At 31.9% G+C, this 23763-nt stretch overlaps 2 long non-coding RNA genes across 14 annotated transcripts; one reads left to right on the forward strand and one right to left on the reverse strand.

Annotated features, from left to right (window-relative positions):
* The first annotated feature begins 855 nt into the window (after positions 1-855).
* Positions 856-19946, forward strand: LOC143233567 (uncharacterized). Of its 5 annotated transcripts, none has more exons than XR_013018221.1 (5): positions 856-1327; positions 10202-10343; positions 15071-15257; positions 16317-16409; positions 17437-19946. It is a non-coding gene; the product is annotated as an uncharacterized LOC143233567 (long non-coding RNA). The 5 variants fall into 5 exon arrangements; XR_013018220.1 differs by lacking the exon at positions 16317-16409 and adding an exon at positions 13905-14033 and having other exon boundaries at positions 17437-19944; XR_013018217.1 differs by lacking the exon at positions 16317-16409 and having other exon boundaries at positions 17437-19935.
* LOC143233569 (uncharacterized) lies at positions 5367-22295 on the reverse strand. Of its 9 annotated transcripts, none has more exons than XR_013018231.1 (6): positions 22127-22295; positions 18930-19004; positions 16563-16702; positions 13136-13638; positions 7076-7137; positions 5367-5817 (listed from the first exon to the last, which is right to left on the reverse strand). It is a non-coding gene; the product is annotated as an uncharacterized LOC143233569 (long non-coding RNA). The 9 variants fall into 9 exon arrangements; XR_013018225.1 differs by having other exon boundaries at positions 5367-6217; XR_013018226.1 differs by lacking the exon at positions 13136-13638.
* Positions 22296-23763: the final 1468 nt, after the last annotated feature.

A 23763-nucleotide genomic window follows, 5' to 3' on the forward strand; every position in this document is an offset into this window, starting at 1 on the left:
TGAACGTTTTGAAACTGATCGAAAGCTGAGAATAATGGCACTATTTTCTTTCATAACCATTGATATCTTGTGAGGTTTAGTCTCTCATATGTCTATCACTGTATATATGGTATAATAACTGTGGATTTCATATTTGGCTCAATTTATAGATTATTCTAACTGAAGATTAATGTGAGTGTTTTCTTCAAATTTAAGATCGAGATCTACTCTTTCAAGCTTTGTTTTTAGTGGAAGTGGAGAGATAGTCAGCATTAGGATGGTAGCTATAGAGTCACACATATGTACAGCTGGCCATTAGAAAAGTTTTAGTAATTTTCTTTCGAGTGTAAGCTGTATATAATATTATTTTACTTTACTATGTTTCAGTAGGTTTGTTTGTTTTTGAAAAAAGGAAATGAAATTGAGCGATATTACTGATTTAAATTACTTGTTTTTGTATAAAATCAGTCAGAAAACATCTTTACTGATGGAAACCCCCAGCACATAAAGTAAAATTTTCAAATTTTATCATTTTTGAAGATATTAATACAACAACAATGTGATCTGTTATGTACGTTTTCTGTATAAAATTGTTATTGGAGCTTCCATTGTTGCTAGATATCATGCTAAACTATTATTTTTGCATTTATGATGCAATAAATGTTACTTGTAGTCTCAAATGCAGTATTTATACATTGATTAACTGAAGAAAAATTAATAATAACGAATTTCAAGATAGATTTAGTTGATACTTTGCACAGTTGGTTGTGATTTTTTGGAAAGCAAATTCACCATTTTATGTAAAACAAGAGAAACCAAAACCACAAATCGGTCAGTCACTACGTGGCGCTTAAGTCAAGGAAGAGAAATATAAAAACAAACATGGCGGTAGTGGGTGAGGGAGTGTAATATCCATTTGTTAACTGAATTGTATATCAACACCAATTAGAACGATCGAATTGAATGAAGATCAGTTTGAGGAATGTAAGTTCCTGAATATCGATAAACTTTTTAGTTGATTAAATCTGTGTTGGTGTACATATCTCATTACTGTGATAAACTAAGCCAGACGTCGTTAACGTAGCCTGGAAGTGAACTGTAATCAACAGGATCTCCTAAATGTTATATGATAGTCAACAGTACATGTCTTACAAATACAACACGTTTGTTATTCTGGTCGTCAGTTTATAAAACATAAACGTCAACTTATCCGTTCTAACTAGAAATGATGATCTGTCTTGCTGAACTGAACTGTATTCATTGTTATGTCGGTTTACCGTGTTCTGTGAGACATAGTCACCGCGCAGGAGGAATCAAGCTCGTATGACAGGAGTCGACCGTCGTACAAGTACGTATCTGATTAAGAGTGATCACTCTAGAGAGATATAAGTTTACTATGTATCTATTATTCACATGGTACAGTTAAGGTAACATTGAAAGATATTAGTGTTTCTTATAATCTGTTGTATGTATAAATTTTACATATGTGACAAACAATTACATTAAAATGACACAAAAAAAATAAAAAGTTCTCGACCTTTCTGGGAAAAACACATCACGTGAGGTTTCAGAGGCATGTTTATTAGGTTTTATGGCAAAGCATCCATTAACTAAGGCAGTGCCCCTAGCTTGGACAGTAGTAAGTCTTCGTCTTTACAACACGAAAATGAGGGGTTTGTTTTCTCTCAGTAGATACAGCAGATAACCCAGTGTGGCTTTGCTTTAAGAAAACACATACACTTCACACACCAAAGCAGTAGCAGAAGAAATAGAAAGAATCATTTGCTCTGTGTCTCCATTACATTATTTGCTGTCATGTGTACCAATAAAAGTTTTGTTCTTCTGCCATAAGAATTTGCTTACAAAGGCTACAAGAAGCTGAAGTGACTTACAGCTGCAACCACTGGGCCAGTGTATGGCTTACTTATTTGTATTCTCTATATTGTGAATGAAGCAGTTAGGGTATATAAGATTTACAGGGGAACAATTAATATGGTTTTGATAAACATTTCCAAAAGTGTAGGTGGAGGGAACAATAGCAGTTAGGGTGCAGTTGATTGTGTAATAATGCAAAATCAAGCATTTTAATATAATTTTTTTATTAATGAGGTTATAAGTAAATGCAACAATACATATAACATTTTAATCTGTGTGTATTGTATCTCTTCATTTGAAAAAGGGTGTGTGTCTGCAAGAAACCACATTTATTAAAGAGGAGATGTGGATAACAAGACTTCAGGAAGTACTAGTCTAGATTTTTATTTCTTTGTTATGTCTACACATCTAAAGGTTAAATGAGAATCTCTTTTTCATAGAACTGAAAGGAAAGTGAAATGACAATATAACTAGTTGTAATTTGCTGGAAGAAAGTAGTTTGAAGTTCCTGGATTGGGTCTTCAGTAACATAATTATGAAGTGTCTGTTTCTTTTGCCAAGAAAGTGATCAGTTTAAAACAGTTTGCTGGAAGAAACTTGTTTCTATCTATATTTCAGCTAAGATAAGTTCTTTTGTTACAAACTGGATTAACATCCTTGTGCCTACAAACTGATAATTTTGCTTTTTAGTAACTAGTGAAATTTTAATTATATTTTTGTCTGTTCATTTGCAGGTTTTTTCTTCTATTAATTGGTTAATATTACATTAAAAAATTAATCATGGAAAACAGTAAAGGCCTTGACACTGAATGATTTTAGTGTTGCGGTCTTCTTACAGAATAAAACTTGTGTTTGAAGATTTATACATAAATTAGGTGGCCTATATATCAATCAGTCTGTAAAACTTACTAAATTCTGTAGCAATACTGAAAATGAAAGTTAAACATGAAAAATTGTTTTAGAACTTGGTTTACACTTGACAAATTTATTTTTAGTTGCTTGCATTCATCAGTGGTAAGATTCCAGATTATAATATTACTCTTTATCATGCTAATACTTACATTAACTTTCCATGTGAAACAAGACATTTTATTTTGATTCAACTTTAATTTTTTCTTTTAAATATTTGCAAAAACATATCTTTATAAATAAAAGTTATGGGCAGTGGACCAGTCATTTTTGTACCTATCTATGGTACACTTAATAATTAATGTTGCTCAGTATTTTCTTTAGTTAAAATTTGGATATTCTTCACAAGTTTTAAATGTATGCCTGTTTCACTATGACGTAAGTTTTGTGTAACTTTATTGATGTGATAAAGAGATCATCATATCAAAGTTGTGAAATATAAAATTATCGCAGTCTGATGAGCAACATTCTAGTAATTACTCAACCATGCAGTAATAGTAAATCTTTAGTCATAGTTTACTGTAATGTCTCGCATTTAGATACAGACTATTTGGATTATTGTATCAGCTTATTTTATTAAATAACTTTGCAATCATTTTGGAAAGAGTCCTTTATATTTTTGCTTACATTTCTTTAGTTTATAAAAACTGTTGAACGTAGCAAACAATTTTGAAAAATATTATACATTAAGCTTATGTTTTGGGAAAGATATTATCCTTGTCAGTGTCTTCAAATACCAAAAAAAAGTGTGTGCATAATAAAACGAGTTAAGTTGATTTTGTGTAAACGTATGTCTTTGTCCTTATTTAAGTAACCAAATATGTCATTGTAAGTTCACCAAATTAAATAAATATATTATTGTTTTTATTATTTCATGTTTCCAGTATGAAATAAAGTATTTAATTAAATACTTTTTATTGTAATAGCTCATTTAAAGTTGACTGAAGTTATAAAATTTAACAGAGTTAAACATGGTCCTTGAATATACTGAAGCCAAGAGAATGATGTATGTCATCTGTAATTTATAATGTATCATGTAGACATTATGAAATATATACTAATGCATAAAATTCTGTTTAGTTAAATAAACACTGAAAATAAGGTAAAGATTATCTTCTTGTTGCTTACTGTCACTTGGTTTTCAGTTCAGAGGAATTTCTTCCACTTGTTAGTTCTGTTCAGATGACAAACAGTACATCAATATTCATAAGGTAACTGTGCTTATTTGAAGATCAATGGAAGATTCATTTTAAATTTTGAATTAACCCTACAAATGAATTACACTATTTTCTTTGTAGAATGACTAAACATTATAATATAAAAACACAGAGGTTTTGTTTAAATATCTTAAAATCTCATAATATTATCCATTTATTAAAGAACCTAAAACTCGTCTTTACAAAGTGACCTGTATTGGCTGTATTTGTGTGAACTAGTATTTTGTAAAATAGTCACAACTGAGTTATAAGTTATAAAAAGTTCTTAAATTTAAATTATCTTAAAATACAGAACAGTAAACAAAGAAGTAGAGTAAACAATAATATTTTCTATTTTGAACTTTTTTATTCATTTGAGGCTTGACTCAGTACTGAATATCAAGTCTCATAAAATTTTACAGTAGGATATGAAACAAAACAACAATCTTTGCGATTTAGCATGTGTACATTTCAAAATAACAAAAAGTCATAAATTACTATATCAGTACCTTAGAATTGCACTATAATTTATAAAATTCGGTAACTTAGCTCTGTTTGAGTCATATTCAGAAGTAAGTGTACCTGAAGAAGTGCTTCCAAAAATGGAAAGAGGTAGGTGGGGGCACTGAGATTAATTCAGTTAATGCAGTAAGCAGAAAAGATGGGAGATTCAATTTTCCATATTATAACTTCTCAATATCAGTAATTTGAGTTCCTAATTCATAAGAAACTATACACTTGGTATTTGAATATTACAAACTCAAATTTCAGCATATCATATAATGCATAAAAACTGACATTTAGAAATTGTTTTTCAGTATTTACTTTAAAAATTCAACTAATGTATAATACTAAACTTTCAATTATAATTTACAGTTTAAAACCACATATGTTTGTTTTGAATTTCGAGCTAAGCTTTATGAGGGCTATCTGTGCTAGACTTCCCTAATTTAGCAATGCAAGACTAGAGGGAAGGCAGTTAGTCATCACCACCCACCACCAACTCTTGGGCTTCTCTTTTATCAGTGAATGGTGGAATTGACCATCACATTTAACACCCTTACAGTTGAAAGGGCCAGCATGTTTGTTGTGACGAGGATTTAATCCCGCAACCCACGGGTTACAAGTTGAGTGCCTTAACCACCTGATTTGAAATCAGTTTTGAAGAAAATGTTTGAAAAATTTTGTGGTTAGTAATTTTTTCTTATCCAGCTTTCATCATTGAGTCATAGAAATTGATATGAATGTTATGATATTATGCCATTCATTAGACATGTAATAGAATATGTATTTTCACCACCTTAGTTTCAAACTTCCAAAAGTAGTATGTAAAAAGTTGTTTTTTTATGTAACCATTTTTAAATAATACAAAATCATAAGCTATTTTATCCACACTACAAAATTCCATTGTAATTAATCATTTTTATTGAGTAAACTGTATCTGTTCTAAAAAGAAAAAACTTTTGAACATCACCCTTTCTTCATGAGATTATAACAACAACAATAAAAAGACAAGTTTACTTCTGAATACACTTTACAAAGGCTGAGAAATTATGCAGGAGGAACTGTGAACTTTTGACTGGTTATGCCGATTTCTCCAAGCCAATTCCCTTAGCTGTGGTTTTGCTAGATAGTAGATAGGGAAAATGGGAATCTTCTTAATCCATTCATGCACGTCACTAATCAGATGATGAGACATTTGGCTAATCATTGAAATTAAATTTTCAAGTAACCATAGTTTATTCTCTTTAGAAAGCACACTAGCTGAGCTAGCACTCAGTTTATTAAACCAAGCCTCAGATTGACCTTAATGTGTGGTATTCAAGTACAGTAATGCCTATCACACAGTCATAAGTAGCTGGAAAATACAAATTTATAAATGTTTTGCATAAAATTGTTTCAAACATGAACAATAAGACATCCAAGCTAATATCATTGTGCAATCACCAAAGTAATCATTACTCAAACATTAAAAATAAGTCTCCATCCAATTACTGTCTTATAGGTTTCTTCGGACTACAACAGGCTCAGGGAGAATTGAACAAGATGTGTAGATAGAGATGAAATCCATAACTTTAGTACATATTCCACACTGTTAAGTGTAACTCTGAACCAAGTGCACTTTATAACAGATCATTTCACAGTAAGGAAATACTAATTATTGTAATAATTTAAAATAATCTCACTTCAGGATGACATGACAATAAAAACGCAACTACAAGTGTTACAGCACAATAGATACAGAGTATAACATTTGCCTAAAATAAAAGATCAGTATTCATATAAGACTTGGATCTTATTTACATAGACACTTTAACTGCATTTAAAAAAGTATATAACAACAGAAAATGAAACTTATGAAATAAAATAGGCAAAAAGTTTAAAAAATGTGAAGTGTTAAAACTATGAATGAAAACCAATTTATGAAAAACACTCTAAAAATTTATCATACATCTTCAATAGCTGCTGCATACCTATTACATGCAGTGAAATATTAAACTACTTATGTACGACCAAACTGCTCCCAAAAATAATTTTCTGATCATGTCTTTATCAGTAAATAAAACGGTAAAAACCATTATTTGTGTGAACCTCAACAGACACAATTACAATGTTCATCATGACTTGGATTCTTTTTATAAATCTTTGAATCAGCATGATGCACAAGCACACAGAAATGAACTAAAATCTGCTGATTATGATATATATGACATTGATGAAATAACTTTGTTGAGGACCAGTATTTTGTAGAATACAATCACATTTCAGTTGTAATACAGTACATTTTATGTATATTTATACATATTATTATTATTAGTCTCTACAAATAAATCTTGAAATACTTATCATAGAGCACAGAACATTAAGTAAAGAAATACAGAAAAACAATGATGTTTCCTTCACAATGTGTACTCACTTTCCACAGTCTGCTAAGCCTTGTCACATTTTACAACTGGAGTATGTTAAATATTTTTCTTAGTTTTGTGTACACATATTGATATAAAGAACATCATAGGTTATATTTTAGTACCACAGATTTCTAGTGCAATTAATAATTCTTATTAATTAAAATGTATTTATGTCTAAAAATATTTTTCAAACATCATTCATCTTACCTTTCCTTGTGAGTCTACAACAGCAAAAAAATGGATCTACTCATGAAGACACTTTTTAAAACCTAAAATACCATGTAGGAAAAATTCTGAGCTTTCAATTGGTTAAACATTTCATAAAACAAATTAAGAATGTGTAAACAATCATTTCCAAAAACCAAAGAAATAGACAGAATTAACTTTTTTGATTTTCTAAATATAGTAATATTTCAGAAAATAGATAGGAAAGGGTTTTTTTTTATTTTATATTCTAGCTTGTCAAAATTTGTTAATTTAAATTTCTATTTGTGAAAAAGTATAAACTTTGCCTTTGGACACTAGAAATATAATTTAAATAAAGAAGCATGTAGTATAGTACATGACAAACCAAATTTGAAATTCAGGTATTTGTTTTAATATTTATTTTTAAATTGATTCATAATTGTGTACTATTACATTTGAATTACATGCTACCACATGTATTCACATATATTCATAAAATAATGGTTCAATAAAATTTTGAATGCAAATCTACAAATGTGATAACACCCACTGACCCCTACACATAGTAATAGGGTTAAGAAGGTGTAGAATGAAACAAATACTATTACTAGTATAAAATAATAAATAACATTCAAGCCACCAGAAGCAATACTTAAATATTATATATGCTATTAAACTGTTCTAACATGCCTTGTGAAAGCATCGTCTTCATGTACTATATGGTTTATGGAAAACATGCATGAAAGATTGATTTGCTTTGGACATGAAAGCTTTCTAATAGCATCTTTTGCAAAGGCAACAATGCTGCAGACACACAAAGCTTGATTTTGGTAAATACCAGTAAAATCATGTCAACAATAAAGAAGGGTGCATAATAGCAGTAACTTGGTTGTTTAACATCATAATACTCTTGTATTAATGCACCACATTTTGGTGTGTGAATTTCTTCACATTTCATGTGACAGTTAGAGCATAATAAAAGCTAATCACTAAGTTGTTACTGAGTAGTCCTAGCATATCACTAGTTGAAATATATCCTGCAGACTCTCCCTTCAGTGTCGCACAAAGAGGGATATCTAAGAATGGGTTAACATTCAAAGAGTCATATCCATAGTTTCATGAAATAGTTGTATAGTACTTTACACTTCCTTCTATATGTGAAACTTTATTGTTGTAAGATGTAGAAGATACTTCTCTGAATACTTGTAATCTAATTTGATCAGTGATCAACTAAAGAGAGGGAATGGATATGGTCAGATTTATATGGTCACTAGGCAGAGCTAGCAGCAGTGCATGTGGAACTTGTGCATGCTTGGAGCATGGTTTAGTTGTATTTTTATAAATTAAAGTGTGATGAAAGGTAAGCTATATTGCCCATGTTAAGCAAGAATAAATTTGTGTCTAAGAGAAATAATCTCAGATTTAAAGAACAATGGAAAGCATACAAGAATCATTATAAATTTGTACCGGCACATCTGTCTTAAGTAATGTAGTACTGATATTGAGAGTCATATATTTGTTATTTACCTTCTTATAAATTTGAATCAGGAACAGCAAGATAGTTGTACTATATTTTCTGTTCATTTTCTTTGTCATGTAGAAAATTAAATTTGATAACAGTGTGTTAGCTAAGATGTTATCATTTTTATGATATGCATAGTTTATAGTGTACATTCGGGTAGATTTGATTAGTATGTAGCTTACCTAGTTGCAGCCAACAGTATGTAATATTCCACAGTTTTGAAATATATATGGATGAGTGCAGAGTGAATTGTTTTAATTTGACTGTATACACAATGTGTAGTTATTCCAAATTTACTATATACATAACAACCATGTAGATCCCTTTTCATAACTTGTAATGACTATGTACACTACTGTAAACAGTACTTTGCATGTAATTACATAGTTCAGACTACGTAACTTTAAAAATAAAATTCCAAGACAGACATGTATGTAGTTAAAGTTTAAAATCAACTGTATTATGGTTATCTATTTATTTTCATTTACCTCTACACAAACAAATGGTGTGTAAAACCTCAGCAGATATTTACAACAATGTTATAACAATAACTTGACACATAAATGTACAGTTATAGTAACATTGTCTTACATGACATATTTTAATCTTGAAGTGACCTAAACAAATAATCTTATTTAAGGCATAATGAACATTAAAATTTTAGCACATACGTAAGCTCTTAACATTAGGTTTAAGTTAGTTTTACTTCTGTTTAGCATTGTTTTGACCAGAATTGTATATTTCTACTAAATAGGTTTGCCATATACTTTTATGTAGAATGAGCAGGATTGATAAATGGTGACCTTCAAGTCATTTGTTAAAAATTGTATGGGGTATTATCCATATTAATGTTTAGAACTCTCTTGTCTCTTGTGAGTGTGTTTAACTGTTGGTTATTGTGGAGGAGTGAATTTGAACTTGAGTACGACAAACAAAATGGGTTATTGCAATATTCTAGATGTAAGAAATAGTGTGTTATAAGGAACTTTACAAAATTATACTGTTCTCTAAGATTGTGGGAGTTTTAATATTTTCTTACAAAACAGTGAGAATGCTACTATATTTTTGTTTGAAATGTTTCCATGGTCTTTTGCTTATAATACTGTACAGGTATCTCTCACTTTCTTAATATTTTCTTTAAATGTTGGCTGTGATTAAGTTTTTGTTTGCCATTCTTTGTATTACTTTTATATTGCTTTAATAATTTTGTATTGTGCTTTTTGCTGTTTTTTTTACTTCATGAATTGTTTGTACGGTCTTACTGTATGGGTATTGTAGTTTGTAATTTAGTCTACATATTGCTTGCTGCACGTGAAGAAGTGCCTACTTCAAGTTTTTCCATTTAAGAACTTTGTAAAGATTTATACTGAATACTATTCTGTTTTTTCTCAAAGGTAATTTTTTTATAGGAACATTAAATGAATAGCAGTAAAACTTGTTAAACAGTTAACTTTCTTATAATTTTTTATTTAACTGGAAAAGAAAAGCTATGCAAATTTTAGGTGACTTGAATCTTAATTGTCCAGGAATTAGTAAAATGTTAAAAATAAATTGGGACAAAATTGAGATTTTTGTGTTCAGAACAAGATTGAGTGTGAAGAAAAGTGTATTTTTCTTCTGTACAGAACTATAATATTTTAAGCCTTTTTCACTGTGTGAATGGCCTTCAAGTTCAACTTTCCAGCTCCTAGTAGTCACGTCAGTGATGCTGAACAAGATGAATTTGAAGAAACCTGTGAAGGAAGAACCTGTCCATCAGAAAGAAAGGTACCAATAAACAATGGAGCTGAAACTATGGGGTTTGAGGTGTCAGTCACTCCACAGCTCGAACACATTTGTCCTTTTTATTTTTTGTTTAGGCATATTGCTATGTTAATTTTAGTTGTGTTGAGTTTTAAACAAAAATTTTATTAAACATTAAATTTCTTGAAGTGAGCTAAACATACATGGTGTAGCTCCTACAGTAACATCTGGAGGATGTTATAAAGGCAGGGAAAAAAAAAGGTAGGTTTAGTTTTTAAGCAATCTGATGCAAAACCTTTTATGAGGGAATGGTTACGGAAGGCTGTAGATTTCCTATACTATGTATGGGTTGATCAATGTAGTTCTCTCATTCTTTTCAGTCAGTCTTACAAACCCTTTTAAAATGTACAATTGAACAGCAATTTCTTGTATATCAAATTTAATAAGTATATATATGTCAATTATTTTTAAAGCTGACATTTGTATTTCCAAGCTTGCAGCAGGCAAGGTCTAATTATGGACAATGTTTTATCACCAAGAAAAAGAGTACTTTTGGAGCATAAGAGGAGAAAGGCAGGTACTTTAGTCCACCCATCCACCCCCATTGTTCGTGTTATTGAGCTCCTATTAAAAACCAAACTATCAAATGTCTTGTGATGACTGAAATTTCATTCTAGAAGGCTTTGTGCCTTATTGTGAGATAAGAACTGGAGTATTTTTTGTAATTATTTTAAGTATAAAATGAAAGAACACATTTGTTTAAAAGTGTTATTGTGTTATGATAATTACATACAGTTAAAAATTCTTTAGATGATTGGGTGAAAATCACCTAGATTTTACATGTGGAGAGAAAATTGGAGTTACCAGTTCTTATGTTGCTAGGACCCTGGTGAGATGTTTGTTGGCATTATAAGCATAACATCAAAGCTTAAAGTGGTATGGGATGTTATCTTGTTTTTTTTAGGTGCTATAAAACATAAAACAACTCTGCTGTTTCTAAACTGTCTTTGGGTCTATATTAAATATCTTTCTTTCTTTTCCCTTTCATTCAAGTACAAGTGGTAAGATACAACACAAAGTAACAGTGAAACAAAGTGCATTGAACAGACGCATACAGGTTTTCAGTAAGGAGTCTAATTGGTATATCCACTGCTGTGAATAGTAGTTAACAACTGTAGGCTTCTTGGAAGGGTGAGGTTCAATAGCCAATGCAATAAATACTTACTGGATAGAGGAACTACATTTCTTTTCTTAAAATGTCATGTTAGAGGGGGATAGGAACAAACCAAATGAACCCTTTCATTACAGACTCACTGTGTGTGACTTTGTTCATAATTATCAGTTTCCACACTGTAACTTTTAAAATGATATGTGTATCTTCACAAAATCTGAGTAGCTTTCTGTAAATATTACAAGTTTTTTGCATACAAAAAAATTCAAAGTTTTTGATCAAGTATTTTCACTAAAATTAAGTTATCTTTTGAAATTCAAGAATTGTTCAAACTAGTCCACTTTCTCTTTTCCTCCTCTTCAAAAACTGCATTACAACAAACTTTAAGTGTTTTCAATCAATGGCAAGTAGTGTAGTGACTAAAAATATAAGTTCAAGGTTATAAGATAAAATACACTGTTTAATGTAGGTAGTGTTAATTTATTTTGTGAGTTAATATTTCATGACTGTTTTGTTTCACAATAAGAGAGTTGAAAGCAGATGGTTATTGGAAGTTGTGTAATTGATATCAAGGCTACAGAGATTTCTAGAATACCTCAATGCAAGATATAAAAAATGTCAACAACCATAAAAGAGACCACAGAGTAGGAAGTGTGCCAAAAGTAAAGCCAAGGAAAAGAGAGTTTCAGTCAGAGAGAAGTTAATCATGATGTATGATTTAATATTTAATATATACATCTCAGAGACTGTGCTGGGCTCTCTTTGGAGGAATTAAATGAACAAAAATGATTGCCTTTGTTGCAGTAATGCATAAACTGAGATGAAGTTTCCATTTCAACAGTCACCATAAGGCTGGTATGAAAAGCTGTTGTTTGAGTTATAATAATTTCTTACTTTGGCCTCTCTGTAAGACACTTTTGTGGCCATTGGTTTTCTATTAAATAATAATTTAAAATGCTGTAAAAAGATGTGATGAGCTGGGTGTTGAAAGCAAGTAACAGAATGCACCTTTACTGACATTACAATTGATACTACCTCTTTCTACAGGGTCATAATGACCATTATACAGTGTAGTAAATGAATGTTATAAATGAATTGTATGAAAATCAAGTTTTTTCTCATTTGTCATATCTTCCACCTCCAGATTTTGTTTAAGTTCATGCACAAATAAAGGGCAGGTACCTCAGCTTGATAAATATGAAACATAAAATTCTGAGTTATTTTTATGATTCTAGCTCAGATGGTACTTGTCAATTTTATTTTGTAAAGTGGTAAACATGTGAAATAATTATAGATTATCAACAAGTTAATACTTGTGTTTGGTAAACTCCATGTTCTTTATAATGTAATATTTTCTTTCACTAATCTTCCATCTCAATAAATCATCAAGTCTGTCAGTATGCAGGGTATGGATTACATGAATGCCTCTGTTTATGTAAATTACTATAACTAATCACATCAGTACTTCCAAAGTTGATTTTTCATACTATGGATCTCTGATAAATCTGTTTTAAGTTTATTTTATATAGCCTTGACAGAACTAATGGGGGCATCTAGTCAACTGTGAAAGTATTATCAAAGTAGCCATTATCCTAAACCAAAACATATATGGTTAAGGTAGAATAGAATAGCTTTTCATCCCTACCATGCTTTGTTTTGAGTGAATCATTATGGTCTGCATTTGAAAATAGGTCTTTGTGGTCATCCATTGCACTGTTTCAGGTGTTGTTGTTTCTTCAGACTTTCCACTGTGTTTTATACCCTCACTTTTCTTCTAATGAAGATTGGTAGCCCTTATTACTTTCCAGTTTTCCCAGAAGTACCACACCTTTCTTATATGGGTGAAATGTATACCTGGCTCAGACGGTCTCTACACCAGTTCTCCAAATTTGACTTTCTTGTCTTCAGGTGTGTCCTCTGGATGGCTTTGGAGGATGCTCCTTTCCTTCTCTCAAACTGTTTCTTCGACCTGTTCAGTGTAAGATTCTCGCTATCTATTGATATGACATAATGTACTGTATTGGATTTTGTAATTCTCCCAAACTGTATATGTATTTCTGGAAGGTTCTTACCTCACTTCACATTTCTCATCTTACCTCTTCATTAAAACCTGATGCTTCCAAATTCTAAGAGAACTCAAAGTGATATCTGGTAGAATTGAACAGAGGAAGACATAAGCATAATGAGAATACTTTGCACTGTTACTGATGGAGGGTTATCACATGATAATTTTAATGAATAATTTGCAATCAAGATGGGAGGAGAATATCTATTGATGTAAAAAAACTCATGACATGCTTGAAAACAAGTTTTACAAATAGATGGCAGCATTGAATGAGAATATCTATTGATGTAAAAGAATTGTTTGTTTCTTATTAATTTCATGAAAGCTACATAAGGTCTATCTCCACTAGCCATCCTTAATTTGGCAGTGTAAGACTAGAGGAAAACAGCTAGTCATCACCACTCAATGCCAACTCTTGGGCTACTTCTCTACCAGTGAATGTTGGGATTGACATTAGAAGGCCCCTACGGCTGAAATGGTGAGCATGTTTGGTGTGATGGGGATTGAAACTAGCAACCTTTAGATTAACAGTTGAGGATTTTAACTGTCTGGTTATTCCAGGCCTGTATGAAAGGAGATAAGTACTTATTGGAAGTACATTTTTGATACAGAAAATTATAAATATCACAACAATTTTATAGAATATTTGATGTAGATTGAAAATAAATATGCAGTCTAATCAGTCTGTAGAATGGTATTCCTGAAGTATTGAAAATATGATTCAAATTATAAAATTTAGTAATTTTGAATATGAAAACCATCTAACACTTTTATGACCTGCCAAGGAAAGAAAAAAAACGTAGTGTTACAAGTTGATAATTTGATTCACCCAAAAAGAGCTTCAATTCAGTGTAATTATTTCAGTCCCAGCAAAAATAGTTGCATAACTCAGAAAGTGTTAAGAATGTGTAACTAAATAATTGTACATTTTGATTTAGAGGGGAGATTTGACAAATTATGAAGAGTAAAATAATAGTGTAGAAATATATTATTTCCAGGGAACTTTCAAAGTGTGATCACGGTAATGGTTACAAGGTTTATAGATCAAAATAATCCATAGTGTTATTAATATTGTTAGGATTAAAACCATACATTTACTAAAATGTATTAATTTCTGCATACAATCTTTTCAGAACTGTTGTATTAAATATTCAAAACTAACATCATATTATGAGGACATTGTGAATGTAACAGCTGCACACACTTCCAAAAGGTTATTAATATAGCTTGGAGGAATGGTGCTTACTTGTGTGAATATAATGCACCATTTATTTTTTATCAGTGTCTTAGAGTAGAATTCATATGATTAAAAAGTAACTGTGCACAATTTTCTAACTGCTGTATAATAAACTTACAAGGAAAGTATACAGTTTTATCACCTTACAAAAATAAAAGACTAGAAATATGTGTTAATCCATTACTTTTTAAAAGGTACAATAATTTTATAAGTAGCATGTGGTAATACGTTTACGTCCTAGCACATTACAAATTCTAATGATACTTTTATTGTTTCAGTGGTTCAGGAACTATCTACACAGCCATAGTAACTGCTACTGGGTTTTAAGTTGCGATTAAAGAGATCAATGTAAACCAGGATTCAAGAAATAGCTTATCATCACCGAACTTATAGTGGTGGACAAAAGTAAACATCAAAACCATCGTCAACTATTTGGATCGCTATCTTGTTGGTGATGAACTTTGGGTTAGTGTTGTTAATGTTACATTTTAGTTGATTTTTTATTTTTAATCATACCTGTTATAGAGTGTACACTAACATATTGGCTTTATTTAATTAAGTGGTAAATTTCAAGCAATTATACAAGTTTTGAGAATATTTTTATGTGTCACTGTCACAGGTTTGCTTTGTTTAAATTGTAGTTGTAAGTAATATGTGACAGTTTTAGTGTGGGAGGTTGCAGCCACATTTGGTTCTGACACAATGACTTTTTTAATTCATTCCATATATAAACAACTTTGAAATAACTTTATACATTTTTATTCTAAGCTTCTACCAGTATGTTATTTCTAACCAGCACTCTTTAGTTTTTATTATGCTTGATTCATCTTTGTTGTCTGTTTCACACACAGGACGTGGTTGTTGAAATTATTTTATTCAAGAAAGGTTGAGTTTGTTAAATTATTTGCAGCTTATACAATACTCTCAAATGTAGCGTGATTTACAAAACTGTAAACATTGTTTAGTGTGTAATACAATAAATATTAAATTATTAAATTTTCAGTCTCTTACACAAAATACAACCCAATGTAATCTTTTATAACTGTTGGGAATCAGATTACAGCATTAGTTACCAATATATAAAAAGAGTGTACTTCAAAAAAAGGAAAAACATCCTTTGAGATACAAAAATAAAAGTTAGAAATTGAAGAAGTAACAAAAAAGTAGAAAAGTGGTCTTTGCTAATTCACGTGCAGATAGCCCTTGTGTAGCTTTGTGCAAAATTTCAAAAACAAACAAAGCTAATTCACACTTTCTTAACACTTGAAATTGAGTTTGTAATATTTTTTATGAACCACAAATCTTTCTAGATAATAAAAATCTTACTTAAATAATTTTAAACAACTGTTGTTACATCAGTTACCACTTCATGAACAATTGTTTGAAAAACTTTTCTGTTTTTATTAGATACATGGTTACTTACAATATTATTAAAAGAGGAAAATAAATTATTTTGTCTTATTATTATGTATAATTTTATTAAATAATAAAATGTAAGTGAAATTTTAAACTTTGTTTGTTTAGGTAATAATGGAATATTTATCAGTTGGCTGTATGACTTATGTTCTTGCCCAAACCTGTGTTTATGAAAATGAAATAGCAGCAGTTTGTAAAGAAGTATGTTATATTGATTGTTATTAGTAACTATTAAGGGTTTTTTTTAAAGAAGAGATCTTCTCACCAAACCTCTGAATACTTACATAAACTTTTTATTTCTCTAGTGATGACAAAAATTTTAAATAACATTAGAGATAATAATAATGAACTTACATCCAAAATTGGTGAGGTTATCATATTGTAAACTCTCTGTGGTTCAAGTCTACAGCAATTAGATGAAGAGTCCAACAAGCATCACATAAAGCTTTTATGCAAAGTCTCTGATATACTGACAATTCTCTCCTCTTTTTGGGCTGTGGAATGATAACGTCATATGTGTGTTTTACTATTTTTATCAAGATTTATTTGTGGATTGCTCTTAAATATATTCCTTCTAGCATATACTTGTTCAATATGCTATATTTTTTCTACACAGTTAAAACATTGTGTGTAGTACCATGACATTTATTTTAGGCCCTAAATTTTATCACTATATTAATTCAAACAGAACCATTATGATATGTCCAAGGTACAAGTGTAGGGAATTCTAAAAACTGAGTGTTCTCACCCCAGCTTGTTTAATTGTTAAAAAAGTGATTAGTGAATCACTACCATGGTGTTGAAATTTACAATCAGTAATAACATGGAAGAATTAGCCCATAAAATGGAAAGAATGACAAAATATTCTTTTTCCCTTACACTTTCACACAGTACTGTATAAAGAGACTAATTAAACAAACTATATGTGATGTACAGGATGTTCGAAAAGTCACTGTGCAGTTTTGTTATCATATGTCTATTCAGTCTATTTCAAGCCAGCAACTGATAGCAGTGTTTAGAAACAAAATAAGATAGGATCTAAGCCTGTATTGATGCCAACAGGGGTCACTTTCATCATTGTTTATAATTGTCATTCATATTTACCTCCTGCATTCTGGATTGAAACATGTCTGTTAATAAATGTATAAGTGCACAGTGACTTTCCAAACACCATGTATAATAAGCACTTTTGTTAAACAAATGTTGTTGTTTTTTATTTTTCACACAGCATCCGTTCATTGAAGTAGCTGACCAGTGAAAACAATACAGCCCACTACAGTGATAACTAGATACACATTAATAGCTCAAAAACCAAATATCCCAATATACATGTTGAAATATATTGGCCATGAAGACTGGCATCATTTTAGGACAAGAAAATTAACAGATTGTATTTCTTAGATTTCTCCAAGAGCAGTAGTATATTGGGTGACTTGACTTCCTATTATTCAGCTTCTTAGATTTTGAAAATAATATCCATTATTTCTCCATGTAAGAATGTTGTTATGAATTAGGAATAAATAAAACTCTTGCTTAGATCAAATTAGTATTTTATTTGACACAATGAACATTTTTTTATTATGCTTTTGATAAAAATAAAAAAATGAATAAACAAGAGGAAAGTTGATGACAAAGAAATATGCATTCATATTCATCCTGATATTTTTCTGAAATCTACATCATTTAGTGTCAAAACTAGTCTTACGACCTTACATATTGCAATTTCAACTCACAGTCTCTGAATTATGGGTTGAATCCTTGTCCAAACAAACATGCTTGTTTTTTTCAGCCAAGTAGTCATTATAATATTATAATCAACCCTACTTTTCTTCAATAAAAAGTAACCCAAAAGTTGACAGTGGGTACTGATGACTAGCTGCATTTTCTTTAATCTTTCATAGCTAATTTTGGGATAGCTTTTGTGTGGCTAAATGAAAAATTTCAAATAAACAAACAGACTTAGATATGTTCATTTTAAGTTAGTTTCCTAATCTGACACTAAACAAAATCCTTTTAAGTGTTGCTTCTGAAATTGCTGGGAATTCCTCATACAGATACGTGAAACAGTCACCATCTTTGTTTAAGATTATTACAAACTGATCTATCAAGCCCAGTTTTATATGAAATGAAGGTAATAGGACATTCTTTGTGTCAACCAAACTTTCATATTCAATGATTTTAATTCTGGTATCCAGCTGACTTTGCATCACCATTACTTCTTATCCAGCATTGATTTTGTATCATTTATCCCATTTCACAAACAAAATGTGAAAACTTTGTCTGGCTGGGTGTTTAATACAACAACATTCAAAGGACTTTCAACTTTCCACAAAATAGCCAGCCATGTTTTTCGTATTAGACATTATTAACAAGAATTTTGATAATTTTGTATGTTTCCTTCAAGTGAATCGATTGACTAATAGGAACAGATGTATATATGTTACTGTTTTGAAGGACAACACATTCTGGACCTGTATTAAAGGTATCAGTGAACAATATCCACTTTTCATTCATAGGCAGCAACTTGTAGTATTGGTATTAATTCATCAATATTGTTTCAATAAAGCAGTGAACATTCTTGCTAAATGTACAAAATATATTGTTTCTCTTGATTTCTAGAAGCTTTGGTTTAGAGTTATTTGACATTATGGCCGTTTTCAGAAAGTAAAATAAGACAAGTTTTAAAAGACTTTTAGCAAAATTTTAATAATTATAACTCACCAGTATGAATAATGAGTAGTTCAAACAGCACAGCATTAGACACTTGAAGTTGGCCTTTCCAGTTCTGGTTTTGAGCTATTTCATGTAATGGCCGTTTTTTAATTTCAAATCAAACTACATGGACTTTGATTCTTAAAAGAGAATTACATTAAAAAACATGTAATGTATAAATTAAAAAACTTAAATGGCTTAAAGAAGATTAATGGCCTTTAAAAAACTAAAAATATTTGTAATGTTACTGATAAACCATGGGACCAAACATGTTTAAATTGGTGCTGTCGTTGAGAGCCGTAAATGACAGCAAGACAGTAAAATGTGGCTTGTTGAGACCTGAGTGTTGCAGAGACAACACAATGGTGTATCAGTGCCAGATAAAAGAAAACAATGAGTTAAAAAACTGTGACCAATGCATAGTCTAATTAAGAAAACTTCCTCTTTCTGATACTTATGGAAGCAAGATGGCCAAAGTTCAATAGAGGGTTTTATTTGGAAAAGTTTGTTTTCACGTTGCTCACTCCAAGCCAACTGGCACAGAGCCGAGTCTTGAATACAGGACCATGGTCCATGTATGGAACAGACACAGCAGTGATAGTGCCAGAGCAGACAGATTTAGCTGCAGTATCAGCAAGCCCATTCCTGTGAATACCAACATGGACTGGTATCTAGAAAAACTGGATAGAAGTAGATATTAAAAGAGAAATGGGCCAGTCGCTTTTGAATATTGGTGAGAACTGATGTGAAGCAATTCCAGGGCCAGTAGAGAACAAAGCGAGTCAGTACAAATAGTGCAATTTAAGTCCTGCTTTGCTTCTATGTGATCCAGGGCAAGAGAGATGGCGTACAGTTCAGCAGTGAACACAGAAAATGTTGAGGGGATTCTGTGTGCAACCACCGAACCACAACAAACCATGGCAGTGCCCATACAGTCACCTGATTTTGAACCATCCTTTTATTCCTATTTATATGGATGGTTTGAAATTAGGTGACTCTGTGGGCTCTGCCATGGTTTGTTGTGTCTCAGTGATTGCACACAGAATCCCCTCAACATTTTTTGTGTTCACTGCTGAACTGTATGCCATTTCTCTTGTCCTGGAGTACCTGCTTTTCTCAAATGATTTAAAGAAAGACTGCATTTTGGGACTGTAATAAGCCATGGTGAGATGGGCTGACCAGTGAATGCTGTTATGTTATCCAAGAACAGACCCAATGTTTTTTGTAGCTTTCCAACCATTGTAGCACTAGCATCTTTTTTACTCAGTTATATGGTCTTAATATATATATATCTGGATTTGAAATTTGTTATTCATCAGAACTTCAAGTGCTCTGTCGAGATGAGGAGCCCATCTTGTTCCTAGGATGTTCACAGGTTTTAATGTTTTTTTTCTTCTAGAGCATCACTGACACTTTTTTAATTCCCTGCTTGCTTTGGCAGTCAAATGACAACATTTCCTGCCTTAACAAATACGGTTTCTTCTTCAATTACTCCAGTGTCTTTAGATCTTACATCATGATGTCATTAATACACGTGATAACATTTTTCGCTGATTTATCATTTATGTACGTGTCTCCTAGCTGCACTCCACTTATTTTCTGTAACTCACATAAAGGCCCAAATAGAGAAAACGGCTGTTTTGTTACTACTAATTAAGAAGTGGCGGTGAAATGTTTTTCCAATTTCTCAAGCTGATAAGCATGTAAATTTCTCATACATAAATCTATCTGCTGAATCTGTGGTTTAGATTCAGCATTGGCAGCTTGAACACACGGAGTATTCCTTCCACTTATATTGTGGGCTTTGATAGGTGAAAATTACTGGTGCCTTTTACAAAGATACCATCTCCTTCACACAAGTTTTTGTGGCTTTTGCATGCCTAGCAAACATTTCATTAGTTTCTTGATCAAACTTGAACCAAGGGAATGCTTCTTCCCATTTCGGTAGGTAACTCCAAGATTGCTTCTCCAAGTCATACTTCTTATTGCATTATGCAGAAGTTATCTCCTTGACTGCTTGATCTTGCTACCGAAGCGGCAGGAATGATCCCACTGACACGGTGTTGTCTGCTTTTTCCTCGGCCTTTTTATCCTTCTTAATTCTGTCATCTTCACTACAGAGTTCCTTTGTACAACTATTGTCTTCACTAATATCACTTTCTCTATTCAATTCTAAACTCTCATCATCATATTTCCTTTGCTTTTTGAAATATTTCAACAAAGTCCCATTCTTTGGTAAAATCACACATTAACCACAGAGAAGAACTGCTGTTCTGTTTATTGGATGCACGGACTTGTTGGGCAAGGAAAATTATATGGAGACAACCAGATATTGGAGGGAGGGTATCTGTTCACAAAAATCGCTAGCTCTGAAACCCTGTAACCCAAAGGTGATGTCATCGGCACACAAAAACTACCGAACAAGGCTGTTCAATATAGTTTTTACATGTATCTTTTAATCCATTTGTTACAATATGTGTTGCCGGTGCAGCAAGGGGAATATGACTAATGAAAGAAATTGCGGTTTGTTTGCCCAGCTTCCAGTTTTATTACAGGCTGTTATTGCCCATTATCGGCAAAAATCCGTTAAGGATGACCAACAAGACAATTATTTATACGTAAAATATCAGTTATCCGCTCGAGAAATAGACATAGCAAGAACTGTTGCCCTCAGGTAATATTTATATGCGCCGGGACATTGGGTAGTTCTTAATTTTGAGCTCTGGACTGTAGTAGCCTATATACAGTGATAGTTCTGTACTGGTACACGTACATAACATATAATCAATTGTAAACTGCACAACATGTTGAACTACAAAATAATGGGTTAGGCCTAGGTTAGAGTATCTTAATCCAACTAAAATATCTGAAGAATGAGTTGTAACCTCGATTTGAGCTCAGTTTTGACCTGGGAACTTGAAATGAACCAACAAACCATACATCAACAAAATAGGCATATTTCTGAAACTTTATCTGCATGCATGGATGCGAAAGTAAATTCGAAACAACGGCCTTAAGTTGGGAATAGTCCACTTCATTATTTCAGGCTACAATAGCGTTTCCAGTGTACTTACACTAAACTAGTTACAGTATTTAGGCCTAACGTTATTGCCACTCGGTTCTCAGATTACAACTCTAACGTTAGGCCCAATGCAAATACATTGCAACTGAAGCCACGAAAGTTAAGCCTAGTACTCAGTACTAACCTTGCTCACTTGAACTTGTTCAACTCGTGCACTTTTCCAGACAGTCTTAAATTGATTTTGTTGATTTGTCGGTTCTTTTCACTAACTTCATAAGAAGACGGTATCACAGTACTGTACTATTGCCAGTAGTATAGTGTATACATAACAAAGTTAAGAATCATGTTGTCATACATGTTGACGTCTTACGCAACTTAACCTAAAAGGTCGAATTATCGTCTTTGGACTGCTCCGATCAGGCAGTTGTTTTCCCAGCTTTTCAGAAATGAAATAGAACACATACTGATCTGAATTTACAGTCGCAAAATAGTTGAATTACACCCAAAAGTTTGTCGTCATTGTCTCCGTGCTTCTGTCTCGAACTGTTCGTTCGTCTTTTAAAATATCACCAGAGGGTTGGGTGGGGGAATTATGACTTCAGGATAGGATCAAAGAAGAAGTTAGGAAAATATAATTGTGATCTCAATATGCCAAATATTTTTTGTCACACATATTTGTCAAATATGCCATTTTTGACAAAAGTTTGTTGGTTATTTATAAACTGGGATAAAAACCGGGCACCCTTGTATTTATTCCCTCAGTAAATCTCAGCTTCAGATCTGTTTATATTATTACACATCAGAAGAGACTACTCGTATAGCTTATGTGTGATCTATGAATGGTGACATTGTTACAGTGGCATTCCTTTCTAGTTTTTTCTTGGTAGGATAAATTACCAAACATGTTCTCACACACAAAGACAAATGAGGTTTTGTTTTTTTTCCAGGAATTTATTTAAAGCCTAAAAATTAGGGTTCAGAAAAGTTTCAATGAGAAACACAAAAAATGTTACAAAACACACATGAATAATGCAGTGCTAACGTAAATAGAACTAAAACAAACGAGACAATAACCCAAATATAACGTACGAAAATAGAAGCCGAAAAAACATAAAACTAGCCACGTCTCTGTACACATTTATCACCATTTCGTTTGACTTATGTTTCTGTGGTATTATACTCTTATTTTTCTGTAGATGTGACTGAATAAAACAGTGGAAGATAAAACAAAACAGTTCAACTGCCTATAAATTCTTATAAATCGCCACAGCAGAAGAAATGTCAGACATCATAACATACGATCATCTTTTACTTGAAGTTTTATCAACTTTCGGTTTCACTCTTAACAGTAATCTTTTGCAAATCAATGACTACTTGCTTCAATTACACAGATTAGTAATTTCTCGAAACTTTAATTACTCACCGAGCGAAAGAAAACGTTTTCTTAACAATGCAGAGTAAAGTCGAACATGGCAGGTAAGGACAATCACAAAACAATACACTAAAGTTGAGTGTGGCAGTGAAAGAGTTAAGGGTATGATAGCTGGGGGAAAACTTTGTGGTGTCCTCTTCCCTTGGTGCGCTAAGCATGTGCTTATTTTGCTTAATGGTTAATCCAGGGCTGAGGTCAAAAGACTTTTAATTTGGTTTGAGAACGATTCTTTTGGAGGCACAGAGAGATCTGTCTGCACTCTCACTGTAGTAGTAGAACAAAGTGCAGCAGCATACGTTCAAGATGAAGTGGTGGACAGCAACTTTTGAGCCTCAAGCTAATTAATGTATTGAATTGTCTTTAAACGCTGCACCACTTTTTCTCCAAAT

Source organism: Tachypleus tridentatus, chromosome 12 (assembly GCF_004210375.1).
Source record: "Tachypleus tridentatus isolate NWPU-2018 chromosome 12, ASM421037v1, whole genome shotgun sequence".
NCBI classification, from domain to species: domain Eukaryota; kingdom Metazoa; phylum Arthropoda; class Merostomata; order Xiphosura; family Limulidae; genus Tachypleus; species Tachypleus tridentatus.